The sequence below is a fragment of the Urocitellus parryii genome, chromosome 7 (genome assembly GCF_045843805.1).
Source record: "Urocitellus parryii isolate mUroPar1 chromosome 7, mUroPar1.hap1, whole genome shotgun sequence".
NCBI classification, from domain to species: domain Eukaryota; kingdom Metazoa; phylum Chordata; class Mammalia; order Rodentia; family Sciuridae; genus Urocitellus; species Urocitellus parryii.
In genome coordinates, this window is record NC_135537.1 from 169,815,062 (window position 1) to 169,824,306 (window position 9,245).

General features: G+C 49.0%; 1 non-coding gene across 1 annotated transcript; it reads left to right on the forward strand.

The window, feature by feature from the left end:
* Nucleotides 1–2,042: 2,042 nt before the first annotated feature.
* On the forward strand, nucleotides 2,043–7,010 carry LOC113192225 (uncharacterized). Its single transcript, XR_013343875.1, has 4 exons — nucleotides 2,043–2,154; nucleotides 4,573–4,662; nucleotides 5,941–6,009; nucleotides 6,766–7,010. It is a non-coding gene; the product is annotated as an uncharacterized LOC113192225 (transcript).
* Nucleotides 7,011–9,245: the final 2,235 nt, after the last annotated feature.

Consider the following 9,245-nt stretch of genomic DNA (forward strand, 5'->3'; position numbering starts at 1 on the left):
CATTGATCTCAGAGGCTTTACTTTATGATTACCAGCTATGGATAAAACCTCCTTCTTTCTGAAGACTCAATTAAGAAGTCTTGGAATCAGGGCAAAATAGAGTAGAAATCATATTTTTAAAAGGAATATGCATAACAGGGAGAAAAATCCCAATAAACACACAGTGCATAAGGTAAAGGCAGTAAACCCATGAGTACGTATGTTCTCTGTACACAACTTTTCTTCAATTTGTTACACTGTCCTGTAGAACTATTTTGGTAAATTCTGAAACTATTCCAGGCATGGTGGTCCTGTAATCTCAACAACTCAGGAGGTTGAGGCAGGAGGATCCCAAGTTCAAGGCCAGCCTTAGCAACTTAGTGAGGCCCTGAACAACCTAGCAAGACCCTGTCTCAAAATAAAAAAAATTAAAAGGGTTAGAGATGTAGGTCAATGATAGAGAGCCCTGGGTTCAATTCCCATTGTCAATCAATCAATCAATCAATGCCATCTTTAATTAAGTCTTATCAATAGATACTTATTAAGTGCCTACTCTGAGCACGCAGTTGTGCTCCTGGGATTTCAGTGATACCTAAGACATGGTTGTGTCCCCAACTCAGTAAAAGGTGAAGGTCTGAGGCATAAACACAAATTCCTCCATCACTGATTGCCTAGCGCATCTGGTTCCTGGCCTGCCGGAGCTTCTGGTCTAGTAGGGGAGACAAACACAACTACTCAAACAAATGAATCACAAGCCGTGTCGGTGGCTGCAAAGGAAAGGGGTAGAGTAACTTCCAGGAGTGTAGCTTGACGGCCCAATGAAGAGGGGACTGTCCTCTGCTATGGGAGAAAATGGAAGAAAAGGGTTTTTTAAACGTGGCACAAGGGATTGAACCCAGGGTGCTTTACCACTGAGCTATATCCCCAGTGCCCCCCCCCACACACACACGTTGTAGATGGACACAATACCTTTATTTGATCTATTTATTTAATTTTATGTGGTGCTGAGGATGGAACCCAGTGCCTCACACGTGCTGGGCATGCCCTCTGCCACTGAACTATAGCCCTCGCCCCAGCTCTTTTAACAGTTTGATTCTCCCACAAGATAGAGCAGGATTTGTCAGAGCACACCAGATCTCTGTATTTCCTGTTGAGAGTTTCCCTCGAATCTATTTAGCAAGGTTACTTCTGCTTTGCAGAGGAAGTAGAAGATAACTGTGCAGCTGAATTCTATAAATGAAAATACAGATAGAATATTTTTGGATGGAGAACACAAGCCACTCTCAACCTTACACTGAGAGCTGAACCATTGACAAAACTATACTCACTATCAACGATAAGCAGATTGAAAACTCTGTAAAAGGCAGGCTCAGACCCTAGTTCTTCAAAGCAGAGACACACGCCAACTTCTGGCTTGGTAAACCCCTGACTCTTGTTGCGATGCAGCCAGGAGGGGACCTTGCCAGACACCACACTGTTTGGACTTTCCATCATAATCAAGAGCCAGATAAACCTCTCTTTTTAGTACATTACCTGGTGTCAGGCATTTTGTTATAGCAACTCAAAAGTGGGCTAAGACAGTGAACTCAATCTGCTTAGTCTTTAACACGTCCTTTCATCCTTCTAGACCTGGTGACTTCCCCAGTGCTAACCTTCAGATTGATCCAGCAGAAACAAACTCATATATAACAACACCACACTGCATCTTTTTCAATGGCTTGCATAATTGTACTTTCTTTTCCTGAGTTCTTTCAACCGGCTCTGGATTTGCTTCCAGACACTGCAGCTGCCTCTGAACCCACCCACTTCTCACTTTGGCCACCTACTTCCAAAGGCAAGGTCCCTCTGGTAGGGTCCACACAAGCTCTGATGGAATTGCTCTCTGACATAAAAGGACGAATGAGTTAACTGGTGGGTCACAGGTGCCTACTGTGCCTCAGGGATCAGCTGCACAGTAGGTCGGTTGTCTTGGGAGGCAGGGTGATGGCCCTTCCTGCCAGGTCAGTGTCACTGGGGAAGACGGCCATGCACTGACCAGGGATTGCTGTCTTCTTCCAGAGGGAGACCGCTGTCCTATCTGCCCAGTGCTGCCTCTGCTGCTTCTGGGGTCACTGCTGGTGCTCCTGGCCATAATCCTGGTTCCGGTTTTTTGGCTACAACGAAAATACAGAGCAAGTAAGTTCTTGACCGTTGTTTCCCCTGGGTTTGGGATATAGACAGCAGGGCAGAGAGTAAGGGGGAGGGCAAGGGGGTCAGACTGGAATGCGGAGGGGCTGGGGATGGCTCAGGGGTCACACCCTTGTCTAGCAGGCCTGAGGCCCTGGATTCCACCCCTGCACCTCAAAAACAAAAGGTTCCCCACACAACAATAATTCCCAAACAGTGGAATGGAAAGAAGAGGAAGGGGAGGATGAATGAGAATTCCCAAATGGCCCCCACTTGGGGGTCTTGCCCACTGGCCCAGGAAGACCCCCCCAGCTGTAGGTTGCAGACAGAGCTGGCCACCGGACCTGCAGCTTGTGTGGTCACTTGGCCTCCCCCCAGAAGAGTCCCTAAAACTCTGCTGCCACCAACTCACAATTCCGAATAACTTCCTTTCTAAAGAATATATATAACCTGATATTTGCCAGTTTAACTCTTGTACATTTTTGTTGTTGGTCCATTTTGGCTGCTGGACTGGACCCCAGGGCCGTGCACCTGCCGGGCCAGGGCTCTACCACCCAGCTGCCTCCCCAGCCCCCACTTTAACCAGACAGTTCCATGACGTGGAACACAGTCACATTGCTGGGCAGCTGTCCCCACATTCATGCGCCATCCTGTCCTCGCCTGGTTCCTGGCCGTCTTAGCCCATTTTCTGTTTCTGTAAAGGTGCTGCTCTAGGAGCCTCCTGAGTGGCCTCACGCAGAAGCCACCCTCTGGCATCTGGCTGATTTCACATCATGTCACGGCCTCAAGGTTCGCGCATGTGGCAGCGTGTAGCAGCATTTCCTCCCTTGTTAGGGCAGAAAAATACTTCCTTGTATGCACGCCCCACGTTCTCTCCATCCAGTCGTTCCTCCTGGGTGGCCTGGGTGGCTTCCGCCCCCTGGCTACTGTAGGAACCCTAGTATTTTGAACAGGAGACCCTCCTGTCCGTCTTGCACAGGGCCCTGCCCAGCATGGAACTGGTCCTGGGTGCCAGCCTCCTCCAGGCAGGGCCTCGCCTTGAAGTATCCTCCCTGGCAGAGCTCTGTGCCCGAGAGCTCCTCCTCACTAGAGGCAGCTCCGGCGTGAAGACCCACGAGAACAGCATCCCTCTTCCCCACCTCAAGCTGCATGTGGCAGAAAACTCACTGAGGTCCCCAGCAGAAGCCTCGGTTACTGTTTTTTGCTAGTCTCCTCTTTTGGACGTCCTCTGGCTAAGCTTTCCAAGTGGGCTTTTCATTCAGCACACACACGGGAGATATCCAGGATTGCACAAGACACTTGGTGTCTCGACACACAAACCAGCAAGCTGAGGGGGTGCTGGGCAGGCTCCTTTGCCTCGGAGCCCCAGTATTCTGGCCTGTAGAATGGGGCGGGACAGATGCTGACAGAACTATATGCTGGTTGAGAGAACTAAATGATAAATGGTAGGCCCCAGTGCCAGCCTCCACTCCGGAGGGCCAGGAACTCAGCTGATAATAGGCTCGGGTGTCACTCAGCCGTAGAGCATGTGGTCAGGACACACAAGGCTTTGGGTTCAATCCCAGGACCCAAAACAAACAAGCCAAATTGAAATTAAATGTCCTAACTTATATATCTCATACTTTTTTTTTTTTTTTTTAGTACTGGGGATTGAATCTGGTACCACTGAGCCCTTTTTATTTTTTATTTCGTGACAAGGTCTCATTAAGTTGCTAAGGTCCTTGCTATGTTGCTGAGGCTGGCCTCGAACCTGCAATCCACCTGTCTTAGCCTCCCTGGTCACTGGGATTATAGGTGTGTGCCACCATGCCCAGCTACATCTCATATACTTCGAAAGCACATCTTACTTTCCTGTGAAAACCCAGATTCTTGTAAAAGTGGCATGAATATTCTTCATTATCACTGACTATCTCTTGAAGAGGTGCCAAAACTTCTTATGACTGTTCCCTTCAGGAAGGAAAAACATGTGACTAGCCTTTTCTCTCTTTTGATACCAGGGGTTAAACCTAGGGGCTCTTAACCACAGAGGCACATCACTGGCCTTTTTTATATTTTATTTTGAGATCGGGTATTGCTTAGTTGCTGATGCTGGATTTGAACTTGCAATCCTCCTGCCTCAGCCTCTGGAGTCACTGGGATCACAGGTGTGCACCACTGTGCCCAGCCTCTAATGGAATCTCCTAGTCAAAGAATGTTCCTCTCAGGACCAGGGTAGGCGGAGTACCTCACTAAAGGCCCCAGCTTGGAGGAGCAGGTGCTTTGGATGAATGTAGGATTTCCCCTCATCAGCCACCAGTTTAGGCCACTAGAGTAGCTGCTCTTTCTTTTGGAAGTTTGGGAAAATCTGCTCCTCGGCAGAGGAGACGAGGAGAAGGGAAAATGTGACCAAATTGGTTCAATTGAATGATTCTGTACCCATTTATGTAGAAAAGGCTACGAGAGAGAACGTGCCCAAGGACCCTGGAGACATATCCATGGAAGGTGAATTGTATGTCAACATCTGTGAAACCCTAGCAGGTGAGAGGACTTTGTTGAGTGCTTTGGTAGGTTTGGCCGGTTGGTTTGGGGTTCTTTTTGATTTTAAAGACCTTTGAGACACATGGGGTAAAAATGGAGCCAAAGGAACAGAACACAGCATCCCCTTCCTGTCTCACCCCAGGGCCAGGGTCAGGGTTGAATTCCTCCCACAGAGATCCTCTGGCTCTGCTCGCATCTGGACAAATGGCAATTGTGGGGAGCCACTCCAAATGCGTGCACCTTGAAGTCCTGATGCACCACAGGAATCTGAAAGATCACTGTAGCCTCCCAAGGATAATAAGGCGTGGCCCTGGAGTGGCCCTAGGGGTAGGCGGCACCCAGAGGGGTTGAGCTACACTCACCTGTAATCCTACCCTTGCCTCATTTGAATGGCATCTTCCCAATAAAAGGGTTCAGCAGGTGCTCCTCCCTCTTTCCATGGACCCCTAAGGTCAGAGGAGCCATCACAGGACACTCCCCCCCCCAAAAAAAAAGGTCTTTCTCTGTCTCTATGTGATTATTTCATGCCAGCTCAGTTCACCTAGAGTGACTCTGTTTAGTCATGAGACATAGCAGGCAGGTGACAGTGTATGCCTTGGATTTTTTTTTTCCACTTTAAGATATCTTGATTTTTTTTTATAAGTTCAGAATGATTCACACTGTGTTCCAAAGTCCTCCATGATGATTTATTTATCGGCACTGAGGATCAAACCCGGGAGTGCTTTACCCCTGAGTTACATCCCAGCCCTTTTTATTTTTTGAGATTATCCATAAATTGCTTAGGGTCTCACTAAGCTGCTGAGGCTGACCTCAAACTTTCAATCTTCCTGCCTCAGCCTCCGGAGCAGCTGGGATTACAGGCCACTATGCCTAGCTACCTTTTCTTTTCTTTCTTTCTTTCCCCTTTTTTTTTTAAGAGATATACATTTTTATTTATTTAAATTGATAAATAAAAATCGCATATATTTATCATGCACCACGTGTCGTTTTGAAAGACACCTACGTTACTTGGTTCGGGGCTATTTGCAGGACTGGAGAGGGAACCCCGGGCCACACGCTGGCTCCACCCCCGAGCTGCACGACAGGGCTAAATGCAGCGGATAAGCCTGAGCACTGCATCAAGGCGATCATTTTTGTGGAGAGAACACTTAAATCCCACAGTCCCCGACGGCAAGTGCTTTCTGCGAAGTCCACGGCCTCGACGCCACTGCCCCCATGTGGCCAGAGATTCAAAGAACTGGCCCAGTAACTCCCTCCCGCGCCTTGTCTTTTTCCCAGGGACAGAACACACCCAGGAGATCCACTACGCCACCCCAGAGTTCGGGGAGGTGGCGCCAGGGAAGCCAGGTGAGCCACGGGATGGGGTGGGGGGTGTCAAGAGCTGCTGTTGACAGATCAGGGTCCCTATGGCCACAGGCACAGCTCCGGAAGCCAACAGCACCCAAGAAAACTGCTCCGGACAAATCTCATCAGGAGATGGAGCAGTGGGAAAGAAAAAACGTGGGGTGGGAGATGTCCTGTAACAAGTCCCCAGAGGGGGATGCAGGGTCACTATACAATATTGTCAAGAATAAATGTTTTAGCCGGGCCCAGTAGCATACGCCTGTCATCTCAGTGGCTTGGGAGGCTGAGGCAGGAGGATCACAAGCTCAAAGCCAACCTCAGCAAGCAACTCAGTGAGACCCTGTCTTTGAGTGTCCCTGAGTTCAATCAGAAGGAGAAGGAGAAGGAGAAGGAAAGTTGTTGTTTGGCCAGCCACAGTGACAAAGGTTTGTAGTTCCAGAGACTCAGGAGGTTGAGGCAGGAGGATCACAAGTTTGGGGTTAGCCTCAGTAATTTAACAAGACTTTCAGCAACTTAGCAAGACCCTGTCTCAAAAAGTAAAAAAGCGCTGGGGATGTGGCTCGGTGGAAAAGTAACCCTGGGTTCAATCCTCAGTACTAAATAGATAGATAGATAATTTGACACAGTCCAGGAGAAACCACTTAATGCTTGGTTCTAACAGGCCATCTCTCTCCTAGAAATAGGATTTCCTTTTCAAGTCCCTCTGTTCACATAACTTAAATTTATTGAATTACCATTTTTTTTCCTTTTATATTTCAGAAGCCTGTCATGATTATGTCACTGATTCTGCCTATTCTGAACTCGCCTTCTGAAATTCAAAGAAACCGACTACATCTCAGTGTAAGACACTGTCTAGGAAAGCTGATTTAAGTGAAGAAAAAGTAGACTCATTTGGCATTTTGAAAGGTCCAACCTGGTCACCTAAAGTGAATCTCTGGTTTTCATGGCCAAGCGCTATTCCTTTGAGCTTCTTGGGTGAATCCGGTGTCATTGTCAGCAGTGGTCAGGTGGACTCCCTGGTAAGGCCGGAGAGCTCTGCTCTTTGTAGGCACGGACCATCCTCCTGATTTCCTTGTCATTTTCATTTTTATTTTTCCCATCGTTTTTTTTTTTTTTTTTAGAGAGGAGAGAGAGAGAAAGAGAGAGAGAGAGAGAGAGAGAGAGAATTTTTAATATTTATTTTTTAGTTCTCGGCGGACACAACATCTTTGTTGGTATGTGGTGCTGAGGATAGAACCCGGGCCGCACGCATGCCAGGCGAGCGCGCTACTACTTGAGCCACATCCCCAGCCCTCCCATCATTTTTAAAAGAACAAGTCTTAGGCTGCCATGTTCTTCACGGTGTGTCCTGGAGGCATGACGATGACCACCATTCACGTTTCCCTGTCCCTGTGCCCACTGAGGGTTCTAAAGCAAAAACACAAAGCGAAATCCAGAAAGGTGACCTTGAAAGTGGATCAATTGGGGCAGAGAAGAGGAAGAAAAAGAAAAGAAGAAGAAGAAGAAAGAAGACAGAGGTCACTAGATAATCCAGGATGATCTCATTTCAAGATCCTTAGTGTAGCTGACACGGTGGCGCCCACACGGCACCTGGGGAGGCTGAGACAGGAGGATTGCAGGTTCAAAGCCAGCCTTAGCAACATAGTGAGACTCTGTCTCAAAAAAAAAAAAAAAAAAAAGACTGGGACGTAGTTCAGTGGTTAAGTGCCCCTGGGTTCAATCCCTGGTACACCCCACCTCCCCACCGCCCCCATACACCCTCGTGCAAAAAAAAAAAAAAAAAAAATCCTTAATTTCATTATATCTACAAAGACCCTTTTCCCAAATAAAGTCCTGTTCCCAAGTTCCCAAGTTAGGACACAGACATGTTCTTGGGCTGCTACCAAAACATCATGGAGGACAAAATGATTTCTAGCCTGAGTGTCTTCTTCTGGGAGTTTAAAGTCAAGTAAAATAAAAGTTAACTGATATTTCTAGGGTCCCAGACAAACAGAACAACTTGGCCAAAGTGTCGGTGCTCTGTTCTTGTTCCAGGGCGGCCTGGACCTCAGTCCTGATTATTCCTAGCCATGAACCTCCGAGTAGAGGCCACGGCCTCGGTGACGTCAACGCCCTCAGCGGTGGCATTAGTAACGTGCTTTGACAAGCAAGGAAACTCAGAAGAACCGAGCCGTCTTGCAAAGTCACCACGGCCTGGCCAGCGGTCGGAGTGGGAGCTCGATCCTAGCAAACGGCAGCAGGAACGGCGGCGCTTCAGGGTGGGCAGGAGTCAGTTTAAAGATTTTGCTGCCATGAAGCGGCATTCACCAGCTTCGTTCCCCACTTCCTCTGTCGATATTTTTATTTATGGAAATCAGTACATTACAGAGACTCAGTATAGGCAGCTCCGGAGTCAGACCCAATCTGAACCTAGGCTGAGTCATGTGCCCTGTGACTCTGGATAAGTTTCCTAACCTCTCTGGGCTTTGGTGTCCTCATTTATAAGGAAGTGGGTGGGAATAATACCCACGCTGTGGTGAAATGAACTCGGGGAGTGGGTGTGAAGGGCCCGAGCGGGATCAGGTATCTAACAGAACCTCAGTCCCAGCCACTCCAAGGGCGGTGATGCTCACTCAGAGACACTGAGTGTCTCTGGCTGTCACTCTTAGAAACCTTTAAGCCTTCAACGTCATAAAACTTGGTGACTTGGCCACCACTGGCTTCCTCATCGGCCTTAACTTGAGCTCCCTCTAAAGCAGAGCCAGAGGCAAGGAGCAGGGAGCAGGGAGTCTCCAAGGAGGAGGGATGAGTGACGGGGAGTGAGATGGGAAGAAGGAAAGTCAATCCAGGGGTCATGGGCTCGGGGGCCACAGGGGACAGAGTCGGCCCTTTAAGACCGAGGTCTGGGGTCCAGACTGCCTCCCAGAAACCTGTGTTGGAGGAGGGACAGGGAGAGGGGCTTCGTCCTCGGTTGAGGGTCGGCCAAGAAGGCCTGTGCCGAGAGCTGGTCCACGGCCAGTGTCGGAGCCAGGCAGAGGACAAGACGCCTGTTCTTCTTGGTTGCGATTCTGTGACTGTGCAGGGAACCCAAGCCACGCAGACCTTGCCCACGGCTCCGGCTGGCATTAGGGGTGAGACCGAGAGGGCACCAGGTGGTGCACGAGAGCAGGCCAACATACCTCTGCGCCAGTCCCCCACCACTCTGCTCTCCCCGTGCCCGCCACAGAGTTGAGTCTGCACTGTCTGCCAGTGGGTGCCAG